This window comes from Arachis ipaensis, chromosome B04, assembly GCF_000816755.2.
Source record: "Arachis ipaensis cultivar K30076 chromosome B04, Araip1.1, whole genome shotgun sequence".
In the NCBI taxonomy this organism is placed as follows: Eukaryota; Viridiplantae; Streptophyta; class Magnoliopsida; order Fabales; family Fabaceae; genus Arachis; species Arachis ipaensis.
The window spans coordinates 18,024,766-18,034,857 of record NC_029788.2 but is presented as its reverse complement, the minus strand read 5'-3'; positions in this window follow the sequence as shown (position 1 = coordinate 18,034,857).

Genomic DNA, 10,092 nt, shown 5'->3' with positions numbered 1-10,092 from the left:
TGAAGCTCCTCAGAAGAAGGGTGTTATGGAAGTAGAAGCTCTTAATGGTCTTCTTGCTCAGAACAAGCTTATGTCTCAGAAAATAAGTCTACTTATTCAACAGATGGGTGGCATGCAAGTCTCAGCTATCAACACCTAAAATCCAACTCAAGAAGTCTCTTATGACATGACAGGTAATTTTGTGCAAAATGATAATTATGACTATGCTCAATCCTCTTCTAAACAGGTCAATTACATGGGGAGTGGTCCTAGAAATCCCAACAATGATCCATATTCTAAGACATACAATCAGGGGTGGAGAAATCACCCAAAATTTGGGTGGAAGGACCAACCTCAGAGACCTCAAAATTTTAACAATAATTCTCAGGGCGGCTTCCAATAGAACAATCACAATAACCGCCAATTTCAGTCTCAGTAGCAACAACAGTCTCAGTAGGCAAACTCTAAATCCCATGAAGATTCTAATTGGAAGATGATGATGAGTTTTATATAGGAAACCAGAGCCTCCATTAGAAACTTAGAGGTGCAAATGGGCCAACTGAGTAAGCAAATACCTGAGAGGTCTACAAGTACATTTCCAGGTGATACAATGGTGAACCAAGAGAAGATTGCAAGGTTATTCAATTGAGAAGTGGTAAAATAGCTGGCTCTGAGACAAAGGCCAATGAAGAGCTAGTTGGAAAGGAAGCTCCAGAGGAGAAGAAGGAAGAAGTGAAGCACGCCCCTCCAAACCGTGCATACAACCCGTTCCTTGACTCTCTTGACATGTATCCTACATTGCCAAAGGCTCCTGAATACAAGCCAAAAATGCTATATCCTCAGAGACTTCAAAAGGCTTCCAAAGAAAAGCAGTTCTCTAAATTTTTAGATGTCTTCAAGAAGCTACAGATCAACATTCCTTTTGCAGAGGCTCTTGAGCAAATGCCTCTTTATGCTAAATTTATGAAAGAATTGTTGACTAACAAGAGAAATTGGAAGGAGTAGGAAACCGTGGTGTTAACCAAGGAATGCAGTGCTATTATTCAACATAAACTTCCTGAGAAAATGCAAGATCCAGGGAGTTTTGTGATTCCTTGCACCATTGGAGATGTCACCATTCAGAGAGCTTTATGTGATCTTAGAGCTAGCATCAATCTCATGCCACTTTCAGTAATGAAAAAGCTTCAAATTGAGGAGGAAAAACCTACTCGTATTTCTCTTCAACTTGCAGATCTTTCTATTAAATTACCTGTGGGTGTTGTTGAGGATTTACTTGTGAAAGTAGGACCCTTTATTTTTTCTGCTGATTTTGTTATATTAGACATGGAAGAGGATGTAAAATCCTCTATTATTCTTGGTAGACCCTTTTTAGCTACAAGTAGAGCTCTGATTGATGTGCAAAATGGTGAATTAACCCTGAGGGCCAATGAAGAACAAGTGGTCCTTAATGTTTTAGAAGCTCTCAAGTACCCTAATGATTCTGAAGGGTGTATGAGAATTGATGTTGTTGAACCGCTTGTTCAAGAAGTACTGAAAGATGAGGTACTTGATGACATTCTGGATCCTATTTCTGAATATGAGTTAGTTGAAGTTGATGATTCACCACCCCAGAAGGCTATGGTTCACACGCATAAAGTAGAGGAGGAAGCCCCCCAAGATTGAGCTCAAACATTTACCTCCTTCGCTGAAATATGTGTTCTTGGGTGAAAATGATTCCTATCCAGTAATTATTAGCTCTTCCCTGAAGCCTGTAGAGGAAGAGGCGCTTATTTCAGTGCTCAAGAGCCATAAAATAGCTCTTGGGTGGACCATTAGTGACTTGAAGGGGATTAGTCCAACCAAGTGCATGCACAAGATCCTCCTTGAAGATGATGCTAAACTAGTTGTGCAATCGCAAAGGAGACTGAATCCAACTATGAAAGAGGTGGTCCAAAAAGAGGTAATGAAACTATGGGAAGCAGGTATTATTTACACTATTTCTGACAGTCCTTGGGTAAGTCCTGTGCATGTAGTTTCCAAGAAAGGAGGGATGATAGTGATCAAGAATGAAGAGAATGAGCTTATTCCTACAAGAACTGTCACAAGATGGAGAATGTGTATAGACTACAGGAGGCTCAACACTGCTACCGGGAAGGATCACTTCCCTCTACCTTTCATTGATCAGATGCTTGAAAGCTTAGCTGGTCATGCCTTTTACTATTTTCTAGATGGATATTCTGGATATAATCAAATTGCAATGGACCCTCAAGATCAAGAGAAGACAGCATTCACATGCCCCTTTGGAGTATTTGCCTACAGAAGAATGCCTTTTGGACTTTGCAATGCTCCAGTAACTTTTCAGAGGTGTATGCTTTCAATTTTTTCTGATATGGTTGAAAAGTTCATTGAGGTATTTATGGATGATTTTTCTGTCTTTGGTAATTCTTTTGAATCCTGCCTTAAGCATTTATGTCTTGTCTTGAAACGGTGTCAAGAATCAAACCTTGTTTTAAATTGGAAAAAATGCCACTTTATGGTTGCAGAAGATATTGTTCTTGGACACCGAATTTCAAGTAAGGAAATTGAGGTTGATAGAGCAAAGGTGGAGGTAATTGAAAAATTACCACCACCAACTAATGTTAAGGCAGTCATGAGTTTCTTAGGTCATGCAGGATTTTATAGAAGATTTATAAAGGATTTTTCTAAAATTGCTAAACCATTAAGCAACCTGTTGATTGCTGATGTTCCTTTTGTCTTTGATTCTAATTGCCTGCATGCTTTTGAAACTCTGAAAGCAAACCTTATCTCTGCTCCCATTATAGCTCCCCCTGACTGGGATTTACCATTTGAATTGATGTGTGATGCCAGTGACTTTGCTATAGGAGCTGTTTTAGGACAGAGGCATGGTAAGCTTGTACATGTCATTTACTATGCCAGTCGTGTGTTAATGATGTCCAAAAGAATTACACAACTACAGAAAAAGAATTATTAGCTGTTGTGTATGCTGTTGATAAGTTTAGGTCCTATTTACTTGGTTCTAAGGTTATTATTTATACTGATCATGCTGCTTTGAAGTACCTTCTAACCAAGCAGGACTCTAAACCATGATTAATCAGATGGGTGTTACTCCTTCAGGAGTTTGATATTGAGATACAAGACAGAAAACGGTCAGAAAATCAAGTGGCTGACCGTCTCTCCAGAATTGAGCCTGAGGCAGAAGTACAACCACCCACAGCTGTGACTGAGACGTTTCCAAATGAGCAATTATTCCTCATTCAGCAAGCTCCATGGTTTGCAAACATTGCAAATTATAAGGCCATGAATTTTATTCCAAGGGAGTACAATAGGCAACAAGTGAAGAAGCTATTGACTGATGCAAAGTACTACATTTGGGAAGAACCATACCTTTTTAAAAGGTCTTCAGATGGAATCATCCGGAGATGTGTTCCAGATGAAGAAAAACAGCAGATTCTTTAGCACTATCATGGTTCTGAGTATGGAGGCCACTTTGGTGGTGAAAGGTCATCTACAAAGGTCTTTCAGAGCGAGTTTGACTGGCCGACTCTCTTCAGAGGCTCAAGAGCATTTGTGAAGCACTGTGACAGATGTGAAAAAGCCACAAATCTCCCTGCCAACCATGAAATGCCACAACAGGAGATTCTTGAGGTTGAGTTATTTGATGTGTGGGGTATTGATTTCATGGGACCTTTCCCACCCTCACATTCAAAGAACTATATTCTAGTGGCAGTTGATTATGTGTCCAAGTGGGTGGAAGCTGTGGCTCTACCCACCAATGATGCCAAGGTGGTAATGAGCTTTCTTCAGAGATATATCTTTAGCCAGTTTGGTGTCCCAAAGACACTCATTAGTAATGGAGGAAGTCACTTCTGTAACAGATAGCTGGACTCTCTTCTGCAGAGATATGGAGTCTGTCATAAAGTGGCAATCCCTTATCACCCTCAAACAAGTGGACAGGTTGAAGTTTCCAACAGGGAACTCAAGCGGATTCTAGAGAAGACCGTCAGTGTTTCAAGAAAGGACTGGTCTAGGAAGCTTGATGATGCTCTCTGGGCATACCGGACAGCTTACAAGACTCCTATTGGCATGTCCCCTTATCAGTTGGTCTATGGCAAACTTGCCAGTTGAGTTGGAGCATAAAGCTTACTGGGCAATCCGATATCTGAATCTTGATTCAGAAGCTGCAGGAATCAAGCGAATGCTTCAGTTGAATGAGCTTGATGAATTCAGATATTCAGCTTATGAGAATTCCAAGCTCTATAAGGAGAGAACCAAGTTACTGCATGACAAGAAGATTGCCATCAAAGTCTTTGAGCCAAGACAGAGAGTGCTTTTGTATAATTCAAGGCTCAAACTCTTTCTCGGGAAGCTGAAATCCCAGTGGTCAGGACCGTTTGTGGTTACTAGAGCTTCACCATATGGTTATGTGGAAATACAGAAAGAGAATTCTGATAGGAAATTTACAGTGAATGGCCAGAGGTTGAAGCACTACCTTGGAGGCGAGATCGATCGCCAGAGGTCCGCTCATCTGCTGAATTAGCAGAACTGACCGTCAAGCTAGTGACGTTAAAGAAGCGCTTGTCGGGAGGCAACCCGATAATTTCGTATCCTTAGTTATTTTTCGTAGTATTAGTTTTATTACTTATTTGATTTTTATTGAGTTTTTACTGTTTTTCTGATCATGCAGCTATTTTATAACAGGAACTGAACACTTTAGGCGACACAAAAAAAAAAAACGAGCACACGACGCGCAAGCGTCGCTAACGCGTACGCGTCATGTGTGTGTGCGTGAAAAATAAAAGGTTAAATTACATAGTTAGTCCATACACTTTTAGTGAAATTGCAAATTGGTCCCTATAGTTTAAAAGTTTGTAATTGGGTCCCTAAAAAATTAAAATTTGTAATTGGGTCCCTACCGTTCAAACACCGTTTGATTTAACGGAATATTCCTCAGCATATTTGCTATTTTAGACATGTGAGTTGCACGTGTTTAGCAGTAAGGACTAATTTACAATTTTAGTAAAAGTATAGGGACCAACACTATAATTTAACTATTTAAAAATGACCAAAAAACCCTAACCCACCCCACTCCCACCCCAGCCCTCTCATTCAGTAACTCTCCGCCCTCTCCACTCTCCACACTCGATCACTCCACAATCCACAACAGCGCCGAAACTCCTCTTCCCACCTTCCACAAAGCCGTCATCCTCTCAACTCCTGACGTTGCCAGACAGAACCCTCGCGGCGGCCCTTCCTCGTCGCTTTTTCACTCCCCGGCGCGGTCCTTTCTTTCTCTTTCCCCCTTTGTCGTCATCCTCCACACACAGTAGCCGCCGCTCCTCCACTCCTTGTCTCTCCACGCACGAGGATCTGTCGTCATCCTCCATGCACAGCAGCCACCGTGTCCATGTAGTCCCTGTTTTCGCTATCTGGGCCCACCGTGTCGTCCTCCCTACACTATTTGTATGCATCTAGAATGGAGCCCTAGGTGTTGGTTCTTGATTTTTTTCAGAACTTTTTTCCTTCTGATTTCTAATTGGTACTGATTTTCTAATTCTGATTATGATGATTTTCAATTTGTTATGATGATTGGTTTTGATCTATTTTTGTTCTGATCCAATGTGAACAAGGACAATAATTTTCAATGTTAAGACCAACAATTTGATCAAATCGAAGAACTTCACTTTGTGTGAATTAAGTATAGTGGTGTTTTGCTTCTTTATTTTCTGATGGCTTCCTTTTATTCTTTATTTAGTACTCTTAGAAATTAGATTTACTTTGATAAAAGAAGCTCAATTAATTGTCTGTAACCAATTAAAATGAGATCTATGCCAATGAGTGATCCTAATTGAAGAGGAACTGAATTCGCAAAGAGGAAGGGAGGGGAAGAAAAAGAAAGCTGCTGTGGTGGTTGATGCCATGGCCATGGCTGCCAGTGAAGAAGGGAGGGGAAGAGGAGAAGAGGGGAAGAGAAAGGATAATGGAAGAAAAGGAAAAAGAAGAAGTGCGCATTATGGTAAATGTGTATTTTTTATGATAAACGTTATTGAGGACCTAATTACAAATTTTATTTTTTTTTCGGGACCCAATTATAAGCTTTTAAACTATAGGAACCAATTTGCAATTTCACTGAAAGTGTAGGGACTAACTATGTAATTTAACCAAAATAAAATTGGACAGAGAGTTGAGCAGGAGTGGGGCTGGAACCATGCTGGGCATATAAGTCGCATCACGCGTACGCGTCCCTGACGCGTGCGCGTCGTTTGTGCAAATGGCCACCCATGCGTGCGCGTCCCGGACGCGTACACGTGACCTTGAAAAACAGCGTCAATGAGTGTTTGGGAAGAGAGTTGTGATGGCTTGGGGCTGGAAGTGTGCTGGAGCCACAAAGTTGATTACGCGTACGCGTCCCTGACGCGTGCGCGTCTTTTCCCAAATGGCCATCCATGCGTGCGCGTGCCTAACGCGCACGCATCATCTGAAATTAGCGCGATCCACGCGTACGCATCGCACGCAATGCCCAAATTAAACCCCTCAGCGCCTGAATTCAAATCATCCACCCCCCCAATCCTAATTCTCTCTTGTTCTTTTATCCTTTTATTATTCTTTCATCTTACTATTTGTTTTTGTTTTCAGTTCTTCTTTGCTTGAGGACAAGCAAACATTTAAGTTTGGTATTGTCGCTACGCTTATGGCTTTTCTGCTTATTTTAATAGCTCCAAAGGGAGATTAATGTTCTTCATGGAGGAATGAGATGGCCACTAGCATAACTGAGGTGGTTAAGTTCCTTTCATTCTATTTCTCTTCTGTTCTTAGTTTGTTGTTTTCTGTTTTCTGTTGTTTTGATTGCCTGCATGATCATTAGTACTTTCAGTTCTTAGAATTATTTTCATTCTGTTATTTGCCTCATGTACCGCTCACTGAACTTGAATCTAAAAAGAAAAAGAAAAAGAAGTGATATATTGCTTGAGAAATTGAGTTTATATTGAATAGTAGTCTTATTCACTTAAATGTGGTGGTATTTTATGTGATTCTGAATGCATGACATGAACAGTGCATATTTAAATTTGAATCAAAGAATATTGATGTACAAGGAACAGGGATTTAGAGAATTATTATGACTTCTCTGAAATAAACAAAAATTTAATCCTTGAAGCAAAAGAAACAGCATTGAAAAAAAACAAAAAAAAATAAGGTCCAAGGCTCTGAGCATCAATGACTAGGGAGGTCAGACATGATTAAAAGCTCAAAGAGTTGTTTCCCTAGTTATATGCTTGTGGTGTTCTTGTGTCAAGTAATCCTTGAGACAAAACATTTAGAGTCGATATCAATTGCAATTAGAAGAGTATGCCAAAGGCTTTGAGCACCACTATCTAGGAGCAGCTGAAAGAAAAATCAAAACTCCAAAAAGAGTTTCCCAGTTAAGTGCTTGTGGTGTTTCTGTGTCAAGTAAAGCTTGAGACAAAACATTTAAAGTCACGGCTAGGCTCAAGGTGCAAAGCACCAAAGAAAAGAAAAATTTCTGTGTTTAAGGGTTAAATTAAGCTACAAAAGATCAGAGAATTCATAATATTATCCGGATTCTAATTCTGAATGATACTGACATCCTTCTGATTCAAAGGAGAGTGAGATGCCAAAACTATTCAGGATTGCAGTTATAAACCCCACTATAATAAGAGACATGAGCATAATCGAACTCTCATTCTCATGCAAATTCACATTCTAAGCCTATATTAGTTTGGTTGCTTGGGGACAAGCAACAATTCAAGTTTGGTGTTGTGATGCATGAGCATCTTTCCTATCTTTTCCTAGTGAATTTGCATGTAATTCGTTGAATTTAATCAAGAATTAAATATCTTTTAGCCACTATGGATGCTACTTTGAGTCTTGTGCAATTCTGTTTATTTCAGGTGGCATTCGAATGGATTTGATGGAGTTTCTACAGAGAAAGAGAAGAAACCAAGGAGCTGACTAGCAAGGAGCGACGCGTACGCGTGATTCGGAGCTACCCATGGCGACGCGTGCGCGTACCTGACGCGTACGTGTGAAAAGTGAAGTTGCTCAGCGACGCGTGCGCGTACTTGATGCGTACGCGTGACACGCAGAAAAGACCATCGACGCGTACGCGTGACTGACGCGTACGCGTGACATGTGCAACATGCAGAAAATGCTGGGAGCGATTTCAGGCCGAGTTTCGACTCAGTTTTTTTCCCAGAAACACAGATAGAGCCAAGGCATAGCAAAGACTCAAGGGAGATTCACACAAGAATGGTTATGCCCACTCCAAGTTAAGCGTGGACCCTACGAAGCAAGTGGTCCCCATCCATCAAGTGAAGACATGCTTATTGCTTTAATTAATTCTGATTTAAACTTTATTTTATTTAAAAATAGGAAAAGATATTATTTTAGTTTTAGAAGATAGATTTTAAATTAATTAGGATTAGATATAAAAGGGAATTGGAATTAGTTAACTTTTCATTCCACCTCAGCCCAATTTACAATCCTTATTTTCACTCTGAACCATCAGGAACTAACCTTCCACTGTTAAGGTTAGGAGCTCTGTCTATTGTATGGATTGATTTTATTGTTTTTCTATTTTAATTCATGTTTTGATTTATATATCAAGAATTGTTTTGCTCTTTATTTTATGAATTTGGGTGGAACGGAAGTAAGACCCTCTTTCTAATTGCGTTCTTGTATAACTTGGAAAAGCTCTTTACTTGAACAACAACTTAAAAACAACTTCTCCTAAATTTCTAGTTTATCTGAATTTAACGGGATACGTGACATATAATCCTTTTATATTTGGGTAATTAGGATTTTTGTGGCTTATACACTAGCATTAAACTTCACCCCCTAATTGGAATTAATTGACCAAGGAATTGGCTGTTGATGAATTTTAGAGGAGACTAGAAAGGTCTAAGGAATTAGGGTCTAGTCACATATAGTTTGCCATGAATTAAATCTTGCATGATTAAAATAGTTAATAAGAAAAGTCAATCCGAAAAATAGATAACTCTGAAACCTTAACTGTTTCTCCATATTTTATTCCCAACTTATTTACTTGCCTTTCTTTAATATTCTTGCTATTGTTTAATGTCTTTGAACTCTCAAACATTATTTTCTGTTTGCCTAACTAAGTAAATCAATTAACCATTGTTGCTTAGTCCTTCAATCCTCGTGGGATCGACCCTCACTCACCTGAGGTATTACTTGGTACGACCCGGTGCACTTGCCGGTTAGTTTGTGGATTTTAAATTCCACACCACCAAGCTTCTAATTCTGTGGTAATATTGTCCACTCACAATGAACTGGGGAGAATCTGTCCCATCATTGATGAAAGTCTCAATTTTACCGTCTAGGGATGTGAAGCAAAACATGCTATTATAAGTTTTTATATTATCCTTAAAGTGTTTGTTTCTTTGGTCTGCTCCAAATATTAAATCTTGTAAGAGCTGAGGTGGACATTGCAAAAAGGCAGTTGTACTTTCCCTCACATACAACATATTGAGAACTCAATATTGGATCCTGTTTTGAACTTCTCTGATCTCTTCTCATACCACAACATAACATTGCAATGCCGACAAAAAAATTATGGGTCACCAATGTCTATCACATTTAATAATCATAAAGATAGTAAATTTTGTTTCAGTTATATCTGCAACAAATACTTTATATAAAAATATACCTTTTTTTCACCATGTGAAGTATAAAAATAATATTTACAAAAAATTATCAATGACCGCAATCTATAGATTAAAAAGATGAGATCATATAATACAGTTTTATTGTACCAAGACCAAGGTTTAAGTTTTATATGTACACTAATCAAATAATAAGAATTACAATAAATCTTCAAATACAAAAAATATAATATATAACCATATCTTTGTCAAAATTTTAAAAATTGGGGTAAGTACGATTTTGGTCCCTTAAGTTTAGTGCCAGAATCGAATTCGTCCCTCTTGTTATTTTGCAATTAAAATCGTCCTTAATGTTTTTTTTCGTATTAAAATCGTCCTTTTTAATAAAATTTTTTATTTTATTCCTAAACTACCCCTATTCCTATTTTAATAATAATAATTATAAAATTAAAAAAAAACGAAAACACAGTGT